The sequence below is a fragment of the Leptonychotes weddellii genome, chromosome 4 (assembly GCF_054177405.1).
Source record: "Leptonychotes weddellii isolate Sample4059 chromosome 4, ASM5417740v2, whole genome shotgun sequence".
In the NCBI taxonomy this organism is placed as follows: Eukaryota; Metazoa; Chordata; class Mammalia; order Carnivora; family Phocidae; genus Leptonychotes; species Leptonychotes weddellii.
The window spans coordinates 169,396,229-169,412,481 of NC_138372.1; the positions used below are offsets into that span (position 1 = coordinate 169,396,229).

The 16,253-nt window shown below is 60.2% G+C and overlaps 1 protein-coding gene across 13 annotated transcripts in view; it reads right to left on the minus strand.

Annotated features, from left to right (window-relative positions):
• Window positions 1-10,845, minus strand: part of LOC115938940 (t-SNARE domain-containing protein 1) — a 153,559-nt gene extending 142,714 nt beyond the window's left edge. For 11 of the 13 annotated variants that reach the window (XR_014144461.1, XR_014144460.1, XM_081816640.1 and 8 more), the window contains exon 1: window positions 10,213-10,346. The gene's annotated coding sequence lies outside the window, so the exon portion shown is untranslated. Of the gene's footprint in view, window positions 1-10,212; window positions 10,557-10,782 lie in introns of those variants that run through there. The other 2 variants (XM_081816630.1, XM_081816637.1) reach the window with 2 other exon arrangements.
• Window positions 10,846-16,253: the final 5,408 nt, after the last annotated feature.

A 16,253-nucleotide genomic window follows, 5' to 3' on the forward strand; every position in this document is an offset into this window, starting at 1 on the left:
ATGAAGATGCGCATGAAAAAAATGAAATTGGAGCCTATCTTACACTGTGCACAAAATCACCTCAAAATTAAATATTCAAACATTTGCAAGACCCAAACTGTAAAACTCCTAGAAGAAAACCTCAGGGAGAAGCCTCTGACATCGGTCTTGGCAATGACTCCCTAGAGCACAAGGCAACAAAAACAGAAACAGAGAAGTGGGACAACATCAAACTAAAAAAACCTCTGCAAAGCCAAGGAAAGAAGCGCTAGAGCAAAAGGCACATGAGGAATAGGAGGAAATGTATGCAAACCATAGATCTGATAAGGAGTCAACCTCCAAAACCTACAAGGAACTGCTACAATGCAAGGGTAAAAAATAGTAACACAATTACAAAAAGGGCTAAGGACATGAACAGACATTTCTCCAAGAGACATACAAACGGCCAACAAGTATATGAAAAAAATGTTCAACATCACTAATCATCAGGGAAATGCATATCAAAATCAATATGAGATATCACCTCACATCTGTCTGCATGGCGATTATCAAAAAAAAAAATGAAAGCTAACAAGCATTAGGAAGGATGTGGAGAAATTGGAACCTTTGCACACTGTTAATGCAAAATGGCATGGCCACTATGCAAAACAGTATGGAGGTTCCCCAAAAAATTAAAAATAGAGCTACCATATGATCCAGCAATTCCACTTCTCAGTATTTATCCAAAAGAACTGAAATCAGGATCTCAAAGAGATAGGAGCATTCCTATGTTCACTGCAGCATCCGTCACGAGAGCCAAGATACAGAAACAATGTAAATGTCTATCATCAGACAAATGGATGAACACAATGGGGCACCTCCATGGCCTGGAGTATTATTCAGCCTCTAAAAGGAAGAAAATCCCGCAACATGCGCCAACATGGATGAGCTTGTGGACATATGCTCAGTGAAATAAGCCAGTCACAGAAGGACACACACCACACGATTCCACTGACATGGCACATCTAAAATAGCCAAATCCAGAGTCAAGAGTGGCGTGCTGGCAGAGTCTAAGGCAGGGAGAAACGGGGAGCTGCTCATCAGCGGGCACAAAGCTTCAGTCAAGCAAGACGAATACGGTCAAGACAAGTGCTATGCAGCGCTGCCCCTCCAGTCAGCAAGGCCGTGGCGCACACTTGAATTTAAGACGGTAGACCTCATGCTGAGTGGTCTTATTGTTAAAAAATACATTTAAAAAAAATCTGAATACAAATGGGAATTTAGAGCACAACTCAGCTAGAACCTAAAACCATGAGGAAGAAACTCATCATGTCAGCACTTGGCTGGGACTACTGGTAAAACGTGGGGAAAGAGTCAGCCAGACCCCTACCTCACACCGCACACCACGATCAAGGACAAATGACTGAAAACTCTGCAAGCACAGCAGTGAACACCAGAAGAAAACACAGGACCTTTTTAAACGTGAAGAAAAGCAGCCCTTGTTAACGCTATCTCAAAATCCACGGCCATGATCGAAAAGTTGATGTATGCAACCACATAAAAGCTTCTACGTGGCAAATCACAAACAATAACCAAAGCAGAAGGCACTTGACCTAATTCACCTGACACTCAAAGAGCTAATTTCCATAATCCATAGGAAAAAGATCAACAACACCGTTTGTAAAAAATGAGCAAAGGAACAGAAAGTTCACAAAGAAAATACAAATGGCTCTTTGATATAAAAGATACCAAACTCATTCCTACTGAAGGGAATCCAGATGTGTCCCTATCGAAGCTTGATCGCTGCCCGTGCGGCAGGCAGGGCCCCCCCGGGGGGTGGGGGCGCAAACACTCGGCACAGCAACTGTGGGGGCAGTCCGGCAGTGTGCGGCTCTCTGGGCCAGCACCTGCACGTCAAAGCACTCGTCCTACACACATACCGTCCACTTAAACGTGTACAAAGTGACATAGGAACGAGGCTGTTCCTTACGTAACAGGCAAAGACTGAAAATCACCTCGGGTGCCGTCAGCAAAGGACTGCTGAATTCGTCCCAGCCCCTCCATGCTTGAAGTATTCTGCGGCTGTCAAAAAGAACAAGAGAAGCTCTCCGTACCAATACAGAAAGGCTTCCAGGACATTTTATTCAGTAGGGGGAGAAATAAAGACCAAGGTGAACAAATCTGTCATCACGTGCCTTGCGCGAGACAAAGGAAAAACACGAACGTCTGCATCTGTGTGTGGCTGACACACGCTCGTGCGTACGTGGCAGCACGTGTAAGACCGCGAGACCAGCGTCACCTGCGGAGGTGGGGCCGGGCCGGCTGCGAGGCGAGACTCGTTATGTTCACCTGCATGCTCCCCACGTGGCTTTACCGTCGAGCTACACGGACCACTCAAAGTACTACACTGCAAGGACACCAGGAGAGCTCCACTGCGGTCCATCCACGCCGCGGAACAGGACTCGGTCACAAAAAGCAACAAGCTACCGATACGTGTAGCAACCTTGAGAAATCGCCAGGGAACCACACCAAAGGACAAAACCAGTCCCCAGACGTGACACGCTATAGGATTCCTTTTATATAACGTTCTTTAAATGACATTAGAGCAAGGAGGACGGACGAGCAGTTCCCAGGAGTTAAGGGGCGGGGGCAGCAGGCAGGGGGCGTTGAGGGGTCCCCTCGGTGATGGAATCCACTTGGACTGCACCCACGCCCGTATCCTGGGTGTGACACCCATGTCACTACGGGGAAAACTGGGGAAGGGTCCCAGGGATGCCCAGAATCATTTCTTACAACTGCTTGTGAACGTACCATTGTCGTGAAATAAAAAATTGAAGAATACAAAAATGACATCAGGCTGTCCGTCTCCATGCCCAAGGTCACTCAGTGGACAGAGCAGAGGCCATACTCAACCTGATCTGCCAAGCACCTGCCTCCTGGAACATGAGACCAGAAGGCAGGTGGGCCACCACGGGGCTAATCTCTCCGTGCACAGGGGAATCCCAGGAGGAAAGGGAGGAAGCCCAGGGATGAAGAGTGGTCTTCCAGGGGCACAAGGTTGCCTGGCCCAGCGGTGTGAGCATCAGGAAAGGGGCCACCATCTCCAGTCCCCTCCCTCGGGAAGCAGGGCAACACGGAGCTCCCTGGCCCCTGGAGGTGGAGCCATGGGCTTCCTTCTGGACAATGAGTTGTGAACAAAAGCAACCCAGCTCCCTGCTGAGCCAAGCATTTCATTCCCAGGACAAGACCCCAGAGTTCTTTCCCTCTGGCAGGAAGACCACACATTCCCAACAGCGGATGCTCCCGTCAGCCCGGGGCTCTGACCGCACTGAGCCAGTCCCGCCAATCCCTGATGGACACGTATCTCTCTGGCTTCAGGCGACTGACACTTGGGGGACGCCTGTTACCACAGCAAGATCTAGCCTGTACCAACAGGACCTCCAGCCACCCAATTGCATCTGTGCCTATATCTGGCCGTCTGACCTCACTCCTGCCAACCTGGCCCTCCGGCACAAAAGACAGAGCCCTGCATGCTGTCTGTGGGGCCCTCTCCTACCACGGCCTCCAGTCCCCTCCGGCAGGACGGCAGAGGTCCGGAAAGGCAGCAGGTGTTCTGCCCCAACGTACCGTCAGACCAAAGGACGCAGGGCTGCAGCCCACAGCGGCAGACGGCTCTGGCCTCTGCTTGCCCACGTGTAACAGGAGGGCTGAACCCGTTTCAGAACTAGGCCTCGTTACAGAATCCCTTCTTCAAACATGTACTCCACAAGGTACAGGGGACACATGAAATTGGAGCTGTTCTGGGTAAAGGAAGGGGCTGCACACGGCAGGGGTGACTAGAGCCCCCGTCCCGTCCCAGTGAGCCGCTCTCCACAACCCAGGCTCCTGGGTGCTACAGGCCAGCACCGTTAAGACAGAGCCCGGACTTCATGGCTGGACACGCTGGGCTCTACTCCCAGCCCTGCTGAGCTCACTTCTGGCCTTGGGAAAATGGAGTCACGTCTCGCAGTCCAAGAGAAAGGATCCGTCCACTGCCCTGCTCTGATCGTGGCATCAAGACCACCATGTGGTCTCAGGGTCACCGCAGTACTCCCCACACGCCTCCACATGCCTCCCCCCTGCCAAATGCTCGTCTGCTCACGGCAGCCAGGCTACCCATGCCCCAGGAAGCAGTGAGCTGCAGGATCTGGAAGACTCCACCCAGCAGCTGTGAGTCACCCTTCCCCCTGCCCCGGCTCCAAGTGGGGGTCTCCTTTTGCTCTGAGGAGCGGATATCGCTCCGGTAAAGCACCTGCTCACGGCTGGCCCACCCACGTTCTCGGTGCCCCTCACAGCTTCCTACCACCAGTGCTGCTGGCTAAGAAACAGCTCTTTCCAATCGCTAGCTCCTGCTTGCACAAGTGTTCACTGAGCGCCTATCACGTGCTCTTCCCATCCTGGGGCCACAGAGACAGAAAAGACGCAGTAACCCTGGGGGAGAGCACAGAGAGCCCAACACCACAGGCAGAGAGGAACTGGCCAGGCAGGACTGGAGAGTCTGCAACCCACCCTGTGCCCTGCCCTCCCGAAGACCTCAAGCCAACGCAGAGGCAGGCCAACAGACGGAGCAGGCTTCCAGAGCAGCACTTGGCCGAGCCTCTGACACGCGGAGGAGGTCACCAGGTGGGGCTGGCACCGGCCATTTCAGGCAGACGGACAGCGGAGCGGACACCCAAGGGCAGGCTCGGGAGGCCCAGAAGTCGGCCTGGCAGGCTGACCAGAGGCTGGAAGGTGATCAGGTCAAGCCGCAAGGAGCTGCAAGAGCCAAGGGAGGGAGGCGGCCGGCCCGTGCACGGACCAGCGCCCTCAGGGGTTTTCAGCAGAAGAGGCCACACAGCGCTGTACCCAGCAAGGAGAGCCACGACGTTAAGAGTGGATAAAGGAGGCCCCGGCTGGAGGCTGCAGACCAGCGAGAATGCCCGCCCCTACAACTGAAGATTCTCCGGCCCCTGGACCAGGAAGAACAAGACCGGACTCCCCTGTGCAACCCGGACTCTCCCCTCCCCACCCGCACTCTGGGCACACTCATCAGCACCTTCGCTGTGGGTGCTGCAGCGGGGGGGAGGTCAGACCTGAGTAACGAGGCCAGCTCCTCATTAGTGCCACTGCTAAAAGCCTGTGTGGAGCAGGCAGCCAAGCCCAGGAAGGAGGCTGTTGTGCCGTGTGATTTTAACGTGGGGGAAGACTGATTCTGGGCTGCAGGTTTAAAAACATGTCCCTTTCCAAATCCTGGGCTGGAATGGATTATGGATCCCAGTGGAGGGCAGCCAAAGGTAGCTGGGGCAGGAGAGAGTGGGGGTTGCACCCCTCCCTCCTCATGGCTGGCTCTGCCCAGCCCCTCAGGGTGCCTGACCCCCCACCCTCCTGTCTTCCCCAGATGCCATCCCACCCCCCTCCCTCACCTTCTTCACCCCCAAAGTCCGGCTTCCTAGCCAGCGCAGGCTCCGTGTGCACCCCTCAGCCCACACCCAGGGTCTGGCTCAGGTGACAGAAGAACAGATGTGAACACGCGGATGCCCAAGCTTGGCACCAGGCCCCCAAAGCCCTAAGAACGCTGACTGAGTCACAGGTCAGGGAGAGCCAGCCACCAGCCCAACAGTGAGCTCATTGTACCCCCTTCCATCCAGCCTCACTGGTCCACCCCAGCCTCTGGTCTCCACGTGCTACTTTGCCCTTTGATACCTGGATTCCCTAAAGCTCTCAGACCTTTGCCAAGCTCTCCTCTAGAATGAGCCTGATGGCAGCTCGATCTGGGGGAGAAGTCCAGGATTAAGTCTTTCTTAATACAACCACAGCAACGTTCACGGGGTCCTGTAACTCACAGGGCATCCTTCAGGACAGAAGTGCCTCCCGAACAGTCCCCCTGCACCCCCCTCCACCGCGAAGCAGCAGGGCAGGAGTGCGGGGCAGACGGGCCAGCTCGGGGTGAGCTGGCTCTGCAGCCCGAGGGCTGGGTTCAAATCCTGACCCGTCACTGACGGGCCTGTGCCTCTGAATAAGCCCCCCAGCCCTGGGGAGTCTCCTGATCTGAGGACATAACGAACCCAGCAGGGACTGGCAGACACCAGCGGTCAACAAGCAGGGCTGACTGCCGTGGTGACCACGTCAGTTCTCCCCTGTTCCTGCTCAAAAGCAGCCCACACCTCGCCCTGGCCATCCAGCAGAGCAGGCACTCCAAAGCAGGAGCCAGCCCGAAGGTCACTCTGAAGGGGGCCACGGCAGCCTCTCGGGCACCCCCGGGCCCCCACAGCCCTCCCTCCTGCCCTGGGCTTGCGTGCCCGCCCCTGCGATGGCGCTGGTGCCCACCCCACCGGGTGGCTGCAGGACCAGAAAGGGCAGGCTCGGCGACACGCTAATGAGGGACATCAGTCAGGATGCCACAGCTAAGACACCGCGTGTCTGCAGGACGTCACCGCTTCCGCACCAGGACGCTAACTCCGTCGGGGCTGGGCCCAGTCCCCCTCCCAGGGGAAATCAGACACAGAAAATAAGACCGTTTCCCATGGATCCAGTTACAGAAAACAATAAAGGTTTGTTGGGCCAGCGCTGCAGGCTGGGGACTCGTGGGGTCAGCGTGACCACCGGGCTCTGCTCTCCCACGTCCGCCTCGGGGACGGCTGCTCTCTCCCCAAGCGGGAGCTCGGTGCTGCCGGGGCAGTGAGCACCCTGCCGCCCCCGTCCCGCGAGGAAAGTCGCAGCGGTCCCCGGCCAGCAATCACTCCGCTGCGGGGCCCTGTGGCGCTGCCGCCACCACCACGGACCCAGCCACAGGCTCCGGAGCCACGGGACCGACAGGCCTGGGCCCCGTGGACTGGGGGAGGGTGCAGGCCTCCCACTGCCCGCGGCAGCCTCCCACCACGGGCCCCGGCTGTGATCTGCCCCAGACCCCCGCCCCGCCCCTGCAGCCCATCTCCCCCAGCGATCCTCAGCAGGGCTCCCGCCGGGCCTCCCCAGCTCAGGCCCCAGTCACACGGGCCTGTGGGAAACCCGCACTGCCGTGCCTTCCCTCGGGCCCCCTGCTGCCTGGAACATCCTCCTTCACATCCACCGCCAGGCTGAGCTCGGTTTTCAAGACTCAGCTCAGGCCTCACCAGCATCCAAGACCCCTTCCCCGATACAGACCTGGACCCTCCAGCCCCACCCACAGTCACACGCACCGTGGGGGCCCCTCTCTACACCCCTCACTGACCCCTCCCTGTGACCTCACTCCCTAACGTGTGCACAGGAGCCTCCCTGGCGAGGCCAGGAAAGCCTTCAGGGCAGCCCGCCTGTGCTCACCGCACATCCAGACCTGTGGGCAAGACCTGGCCTTCAAGAATCCTTCAGAGCGTTGCCCATCCCATGTGGCAGCCCTGGGCTGCCAGTCACAGTTCCACCTGCCAGTCACAGTGCCCAGGGCTGCCAGTCACAGTTCCACCTGCCAGTCACAGTGCCCAGGGCTGCCAGTCACAGTTCCACCTCCCTGCGTCCGGCACCTGCCCCAGCACAGAGACATGGGCAGCCCAAGAACCGGCCCGAGTCCTCACGGGGCTCCCCCAAGCCTGCGGCGGACCTAAGCAGAGCAGGGCTCCCCCGAGCGTGCTGTGGGTTTGAAGCCAAGTGCGCAGTCAGCTTTACCTCACACCTGTCCCCACCAGGCTTCAGACTGACGGGGACAATCCCGCAGCTGCAACGGGCTTCTGAGGACAGCCCCGGATGGCAGAGAGCGCACTGAACCGAGGGCCCCCGGGAGGCATCACCGTCCCCATTGGCTCTGCGGGCTCAAGCACCTGCGAGGTACCAGGTCCAGCTCACAGGCGAGTCCTGTCTTCTCCGCCAGGATGCGGGCCAAGGCAACTACCTCCCCTCCTGCGAGAGGTGCTCCGGGCACCACGGCGGGGCCAACAGGCAGCGTGGCGCAACAAGAACGTTCAGCTCAGCTCCGTCACCACCAGCCTCACTCCTTCAACACACAGCAGCCACTGGCTCCGGGCCTGGGCCACAGGCGGGCAGCAGAGGTGCAGCTCCCAGGTGCAGGCGGCAGGCCGGCGGGCAGTGCACGGAGGCTAGAGCCTCTGCCAAGGCCCCGCTCGGGTGCGGGAGCAGCCCCCTGAGCCCCACATTCCTCGCCTAGAACCAGGAATGGCAGCTCCGTCACCCGCCTCACGCACCCAAATGGGAGCCAGGTGTTCACGGCACAGAAGCACGAGCGAGGATCCACGCTGACCGAGCAGGGCTGCGGCCCTCGTTCCTTCTGTCTGTTTGCTCCTCTCCCTAGAGGTTCCTGTCACCCAGGACAGGACGTGGCTCGGACGCGGGGACTATTCGGGAGCGGGCAGTGCGGGGCGCTACAGCAGAGAATGCTGAATCCAAGAGGAGGCCCATGTCCGGAGCACCAGTGAGTCTGTCACGAATCACACGAACCAGATTCTCACAGAGTAAATCACAGAGGGCCTGGGCCTGCAGGCTAATTCCACTCGGAGCACACAACGCCATTGGAACAAACCCAGGAGCCACAGACACACCTAAGCCATGGCCAGCTGTCCACACAGGAGTCAGAGAAACAAAACGCCCAGGCCTCGGAAGCCACCACATGTCCCGGGCTGAACAGATGCAGTCTCAGGACTTCTCAGTGAAGGGACTCAGGGCAAGTTCCCTTTTCTCTGCCCGGTTCTTCACCTGTTCTGGGGGCCTTGACCTGCTGAGCCCCCGGGCTCACTGTGAGGATGAGCTGAGCCCAAGCCTCAAGTGCTGACGACCAGAGCCTGGCACCAGAGTGCCACATGAGTGTGGCAGGGATGATGAGCGCCACCACCGCCAGGATGCCCACCCACCCTTTCTGACCAACCAAACCTCGCCCTGCTGCCTGGCTCAGCTCAAATCCCAAATCCTAGGAAGACCTCCCTTCTCTGGGACCCGTAGCACAAATCTAGCCCCTGTCATTAAAGGCTCGGGACATGCTTGGTCACAGTTGGGAGTCTCCTCCCCCAGCTGGAAGGTAAGTTCCACCTCCCTGCCTCGAGCTTCCCCACATCTTGAACAGACCCCCAGCCGCAGCTGCATTTCTCACCATGTTCTCCGTGCTGTTTTATAATGCCAGTCCACTCCCTCATCGAAATCTGCGGGCTGCCCACAACAGACTCCGGGCTGGGCACCCAACATACAAGGATGACCGAGACGGAGGTCCCTGTGCAGTCACGTGCAGGATAAACACAGACACAGATCACCTCAGGGTAATACCGAAGGCAGGCTAAGCACCAGGTGCCTACGGGCCATGGGCGTGTGGGTGACCCTCACCCAGGGAGGCAGGGGACAGGGAGGTTCCAAAGGAGACATCAGGAACACAAGGGCATTCCAAAAAGAAGACCTAGCTGTCACGCTGGTGAAAAGAGACATGGGATGGGCAAGAGACAAAGCCTCTGACACGGCCGGGGTGCATGAGGCAAGTCATAGAAGATGTGGCTGGAGAACATGCGGGAGCCAGACCCCGACCTTCACCCTAAAGGCAGCAGGGAGCTGGGGAAGGGACTCCAGGGTGCCTGCCTGCCCAGGAGCCTGTGAGCCCCAGATGGCAGCTCCTGTGTGGAGGCACCCACCTCCCCTGCCCAGGAACCTTGCCTGGGCGCAGTCGGGGCAGCCAGGCCAACAGAGGACAGATGTGGAGGTGGCCCAGCTAAAGCTCCACCTCTTCCAGGAAGCATCCTTGGATTTGCCCCTCTTCCACAGCCACCTGCAACCACGACTTGGGTCCTGAACCTGCATCGCCCGGGGCAGGTATCTGCTGCAGCAGATTTCTACTGGGGACCTACCACGCCACAGGCTGAACCTTGAGAGTACCCTTTCCACAGGCTGCAGCACTCCCACACTGACCAGCTTCATCTGTATCTTTGCCCCAAGTCTCTGTCCCTGCTCGGGGTGCGGTGAAGCGCAATCCCCATCCCTGCCTCCCAGGGGCCCCCCACAAGACAGAAAACAAACAAACGCGTGGCAATGACAGAAAATGGGGTGCTGGCAAGGGAGGGAAGCAGAGGCGGGGCCGGAAACCCTGGTGGGAGAGGACCGTGAGGCCCGTCAGCGGGACGTGCCCGCAACAGGTGAGCCGCCATTGCAGCAGGACCTGGGAGAAGGGCTGCAAGCGGGCAGGGCGGGACAGGGAGCCGGGTGAGCTGGGACGGAAGCAGGCCCGTCCCGTGCAGCGGCGCCCAGAACTTTCTGCGATGGGGCAGTGTTCCATACCTGAGCCACGCGTGGCTGCTGCCGCCACGCTGGACGGCGCACACGGAGCCCCGGGCCCGGGAGCCGTGGGACGCCAGCCGCGGGCAGGAGGCCGCCGGGGGTCCCACGGGGCCAGCGCAGAACCGGGGCGGCCCCCAGCGCTCGGCACCGGGAGGAGGCGCCTCGTAAGCCGAACGTGGATGAGGGCGGAAAGGCGCGGACGCGACGGCCTCGAGGGCGTGGGGCTGACGGCCGCCCCGTGCGCCCCACAAGTGGGACCCGAGGCCTCAGGGCGACCGCGCGCATGCGCCCTCAGGTGGGTCTCCCCGCACCGGCGCCCTGGGGGGCGGAGCCGCAGCGCCCCCGGCCCGCCCGGCCGCCCCGCCCCTTCCACTGCAGCCACGCCCTCCGGAGGTCCCTCCCCCTCGTGGCGGCCCCGCCCGCAGAGGCCCCACCCCTTACCCCGCCCCGCCCCCGCGCGCCCCGTACACTCCACCCGGCCCCCGCCCCCTCCGACCTCGGGCCGCGCGACCTCCCGGCCAGGCCCGCCTGACCCCGCCGATCCGACCCGGCCCGACCCCGCCGCCTCACCTGGGCCGGGGTGGCTCGCGGGCGCGCTCCGAGAGCTCTCGGCGGGAGGGGCGGTGCAGGGGGCGGAGCCGAGACCTAAACGTCACGTGACGGCCCCTCCCGCGCCGGGCGAAGAGGCCGTCCCTCGCCCGTCCGTCGGTCCCGGCGCCTCGCGCCAGCCAATGGCCACCCGAGCCGCACCGTGCCGTGAATGGCGTGCGCCCGAGGACTACAAGTCCCAGACTGCCCCGCGGGGACGACCGGAAACGGCCGGAGACGGCGGCCGGCTGGGCCACAAAAGCTTCTCAGGCTGGTCTTCCTGACGGGCATCGAGGGCCGCAGTCCTCAGGAGCCGCCTGAGGGTCCCCGGGGCTGCGTGGTCCCTTCCCCAGCCCTATGAGATGACAGGCCCGTTGTCACCCCCGAGCCTCAGTCTCCTCATCCGTGGAACCGAGGCTGGCGGGGGAGGGGAGGAGGCGGAGGGTGACCATGAGAGTGAATTAGACCAAGAAGTGCCCAGGGCCCGGCCTCAGAGGCCTTTGCCTGGGGCCGCAGCACCGTGGAGCCCCTTCCCGGGAGCAGCACCTGCCCCTCCAGAGGCCTTGCTGGGGTCGGGCTCCCCGCTGCCTCCCCTGCAGGGGTGGGTCCCGCTGGTGAAGGGACCTCGGGCCAGCATGCCCTCTATCTGAGCCTGCTTCCCCACAGGTGAGCCAAGAGCCACAGCGGGGGCAGGAGAGGGGCCTGCGCCAGGGACGGGTCCTCCTTACCAACTTCTTTGGCCCCGGGTCAAAGGCAGCCTTCTAACACCTGCTGATGGTCAGCGCCTGGAGGGGCATTTCCATGGAGGGGTTGGGCAGGGGCAGCCTCCTGTCAGATGGACTTCTGGAACAGGCCCTGCTTCCTGATGCTCAGGACGTTCTGAGATCTTGTTTGTGCACAGATGTGTGTGCACAAGATTTGAGTGTGAACAAGTCCTGTATATGTGTGGGCACTGTGCACGTGGACACTGGGCGAAGGTGTGGACACAACACGAGTGTGAACAAGTGTGTGAACACAAGGGTGTGTATGCGTGTGTGCTTGGATGAGAGCATGGGGATGATCGCATGTGGTAGGAGTGTGTGTGTGTGTGCGAGTGGGAAGGAAAAGGGAGCACCAGCAGACCACCATGCATTTGCTCAGATCAGCCTGTGCCCAGTTCATACTTATCGTCACCATGGCCTTGGGGCCAGTGGCATGTGCCCATTTCACAGAAGCCGGGATTTGGACAGGGCTTCTCACCCTGCTCCTAGGACACCTGGAGGGCAAAGGAAGCCAGGTCTGGCCCTGCAGGTGACTGCTGGCCACAGCTTAGGATGGAAGGCACCGTAGTCTTCAGGCCCCTTCAGAAGGGACGGATGTGGCTGGCTAGCCGATGGGACTGTCCTCTCTCCTTGTCCTTGTCCTCTCTCCAGAATGCGGGCAGTGTTTGGAGGACAGCAGCCTCTTGGGGACCAAGCTGAGGATGGGGAACCTCTGCCCCAACTGCACCCCAGCCTCACCGTCACGTCACAGGCCCCTGCCTCCTTCCTGCTACTACGGACACCATTCCCAGCAGATACACCTCTGTGCACCTCGGGATGGACCCATCACCCTTTCAAGTGTGTGTCCTGCCCAGGAGGGGCTTCTGGAGGGCAGGCCCGGACATTTGTGCTTACATGGAGGCACGTGACGTGGCCTCAGGGAGCAGTGACAAGTGTGTGAGTGAGCTCATGAGCTGTACCTGCAGGGCTCACTTTTCACATGGTGCTCCCCGTGTCACGGGTGAGGCAGTCCCAGGCACAAGCTGGGTAGAGGACTGGGCGAACTGGGAGCGTGGGTGTGCCCAGGCACCTGCTGGGACAGGGCTGGCATGGGCCCGCACACGGCCCGCGCCATGTCCCGCCGACCCTCGGAGACCGGACTTGTCACTGCACGGGCCTCCTTGGGAATCAACTCCATCGTGAGACTTGTAACAGCCTCCCAGGTATTTGACGCCAAGCAGCAGTGGCAAAAAAAAAAAGTAAAAGCAAATCCCTGAGTGTTGTCTTTGCTAATCACATCCTCAGTGAGGGATTTGTTTGCCGCCCCTCCTGGGAAAGGGCCTGCTCATCCCCCAACCCTGAGGGAGGAGGCATCTCCACGCCCCGAGGAGCCCGTTCTGCCTGGCTTCCACACCCGCCCCCAGGCCCCCTGGCAGTGTCCCCCTCCTGTCTCACCAAAGCTTCCCCTGTTCACCATCATGTACTCATTCAACAATCTTGGCTTCCACTGTCAGGCAACACACTGGGCCCTGGGGAGACCATACAATTAGATTTGGTTGCTAAGGACAGAAAACCCCAATAACATTGGCTCAGACGGGATCAGTGTTTATTTACCTCTAACACTACACCTCTGAGGCCAGATAGGTGGCAGGGCTGCAAACGGGACCTCACAGTCCCCAGGGCCCCAGATTTCTTTACTCCAGGTGTTCCTCCATTTAGGTCTTTGGCCGCGTGGCCATCAGGTCTGCTGTGCAGACTGCTGGAAGAACAGGACCATGGGGAGGCTACAGGCACACTCCGACCCCAATCCTGCCCATTGAAGGACACCTCCTAGATCCCCACCCTCTTGGCCAGAGCTGGGTCCCCAGGCCCCTGCAGCCGGCAGCTCGGGGGGCGAGGAAGTGTCTTCCTCCTGGAGGCTAAGCTCCCAACTGCCCTCTGGGCCCCTGGGCCTAATCAGCGGCACTGCTGACGGGCTCACCTAGCCCACCTAGGTGAGCTAGGATGGGCTCACCTAGCAGCCAGACCTCTGCACCACCACTGATGGCAGAACCCCTTCCGCTCCACCACGTGTTCTGCTCCTCATCCCGCAGGTGGGAAACCTGGCCAGGCCAGAAGGGCACACACAGGGCCGCTAGGCGCTCTCTGCGGGACGGGGTCGTGGGTGGAGGAGGCAAATCCCCGTATGCTGTTAGACGTAGGAGTTTGGGCAGAAACTGACACAGGAAGTGGATGTGACAACCTTCTTCAGCATCCATGTCAGGTTCATGCTGTTCCTGCCTGGCAAACTCCTACTCATCCTTCAGCACCCAGCCCAAATGGCACTCAGTTTGTGTGGCAGACCCCGGAGTGGTGAGCCGGGGACCCTTGCTGGGCACATGGGAGGCCAGTGATAGCTCGCGGTGAGAGCGAGTGAGCGGGAAGGTAAGCTAAGAGGGGCTGTGGCCGCGATGCTCGCTGATGCTGATTTCTGTCCCCCTGGACGCGCCACGGCGCCCGGCCTGCCTGGCAATGCAGTGTCCCACAATGGCCCGTGGTGGCCCCAGACACAGGACCATGAGCAGAGCCAGGCATCTCTTCCTGCTGCCTGAGCCGGCCCTGCTGTCCTTCCAACCGCCCCGCAGCAGAGGGTCTCAGCCTCTCCAGGCCTCCCGCTGATGCCCCTGGGGCCAAAGGAGGGAGGACCAGGCAGGTGGCTTTCTTAGGAAGTGACTGAGTTTGGGAGGACGAAGTTTGGGTTACAGGAAGTGGACAGAGGCAAAGGCGCCGCCCTCTGCAGGACCCAGGCCTCCATCTTCTTGAGCTCCAGGCGGCACCTGGGGGTGTGGGGACAGCGCGTCAGGCCAGCACCATTTCCCAGGGGCTCAAGAAGGACAGGACTCCTCATCACGGAGAGTGGGGGTGAGGGCTTAAAAATCAGGGGCAAGAGAAGTAGGTGGCAGGGGTGTGAAGGGCAGAGGCGGGCCCCCCTCCACCCCAGACTGCTTTGGGCTCCTGTGGGGGGCACCCACGGAGCATTGTCTCAGGGTGGGGCTGGAAAGGCAAGGCTGGAGACTTCCCATGAGTGAGGAGCGGAGCCCGGGCCCCCAGCGGGCACAGGCCCGGGGACCCTCACACTGAAATTCACCTAGCTACAGCCTGCAACCCACTCTGATTTCCTCCGAGGTGCTCTGCAAATGCGGCACATCATTCTTTTGATAACGAGGGTCTGTGTCGGGACAGGCAGGATCCATCTTCCCTCCCCTGCCCCTCGTATCCCTCCAGCTGAGCCGTCAGCCCCCTGGCCACGGCCAACCAGCAGCCCCAGCTTCCTGTCAGCCCTGTAGCACCTTCCCCAGGGTGTGCAGCTTGACCCCTGGTTCTACCACGTGCCTGCCAAGAGGCCCCGCAAGTCACACACCTGCCCTGAGCCTCAGCTTCCTCATGCGTGTGGGCGGCACAGACCATAATGTGTCCGGCTCTGTGGAGGTAACAGAGGCTTGAGTGGGTCATGCCTGGAACGCCTTTAGAGGCCCTCAGCCCAGGGCCTGGCCCACTGGGAGCCTGTGGCACATGTGAGCTCGTGGTGCGTCTGATTTATCATTGATATCTCAGTGGGTACCTGGTACTGCTGCTAGGAGCATGTGGGCAGTGCCCGCAGAGGATGTCAGAGGAGCAGAGGGGACGGACGGGGCCAAAGAATCAGGTACGGAGCCATGAGTCTGTTGTTAGAAGGTATGAGAAAACAGTGCACGATCTGAATACCAGGGTTTCAGAAAGGTTTCCCAGAGAAGGGACATTTGGGCTGGGTGCTGAAGGATGAGTAGGAGTTTGTCAGGCAGGAACAGCATGAACCTGACATGGATGCTGAAGAAGGTTGCCACATCCACCTCCTGTGTCAGTTTCTGCCCAAACTCCTACATCAAACATAGCATATGGGGATTTGCCCAACCCCCACCTCCCTTCCCCCTTCCAGACACCCATACGCACAAACGCAGTCCCACACACTCACATTCTCACACTCACAGAGACAAGAACTGACTTCAGCACGCTACCCCCACCCCACCCAGGAACCCAAGCCCCCCTCCCCCCACTGCGGCTGCGGGGAACCATGGTAATGAGATGCTAATGAGCAAAGGTAAAAATCACAGAGAACAGCATTTTGCAAAATCACAACACTTTGTACTTCCAGGGGCTCCCTCCCCGCAAGCATGCTGCCGAAGCTCACGACCGCGCTGCGCGTAGGCGGAAAGCACCCGTCAGCCCCTCCTCCGGGGTTGCTGATGGGGTCCAGAGGTGGCAGCGAGGGGAGCACTTGGCTCCAGGCCCCGCCCGGCGGCGCTCCTCTTCTCCCCGGCTTCTGCACCTGGTCTGATCCGGGGGGTGTGGAGCCGCCTGCCTGATGCCCCTCCTCGGCCACCCATCCCACCGGGATCCCGGCACCCCAGAGCCTTCCAGACGCTGCCCCATGCCCGCCGCCGCACCCTCCCTCCTCGGCCTCCACCCCTGGTCTCTACCCAGCCTGGTTCCTTTGCCTGGAAGGTGAAGTCCTCCATCCTTCGAGGCTGCCCTTCCCACACACTTGCCCCTCCCCCAGGAAGCCTTCCTAAGCCTCGGCCTGGGTGTGCGGCCTCCTCCGACGTGCCTCGTTCACAGCACTGAGGGCACCATCTGCCCCCCAAACTGGGAGCTACTTGTTGGCGGCAACTGGCACGTGGTTGCTGTTCATTGTGT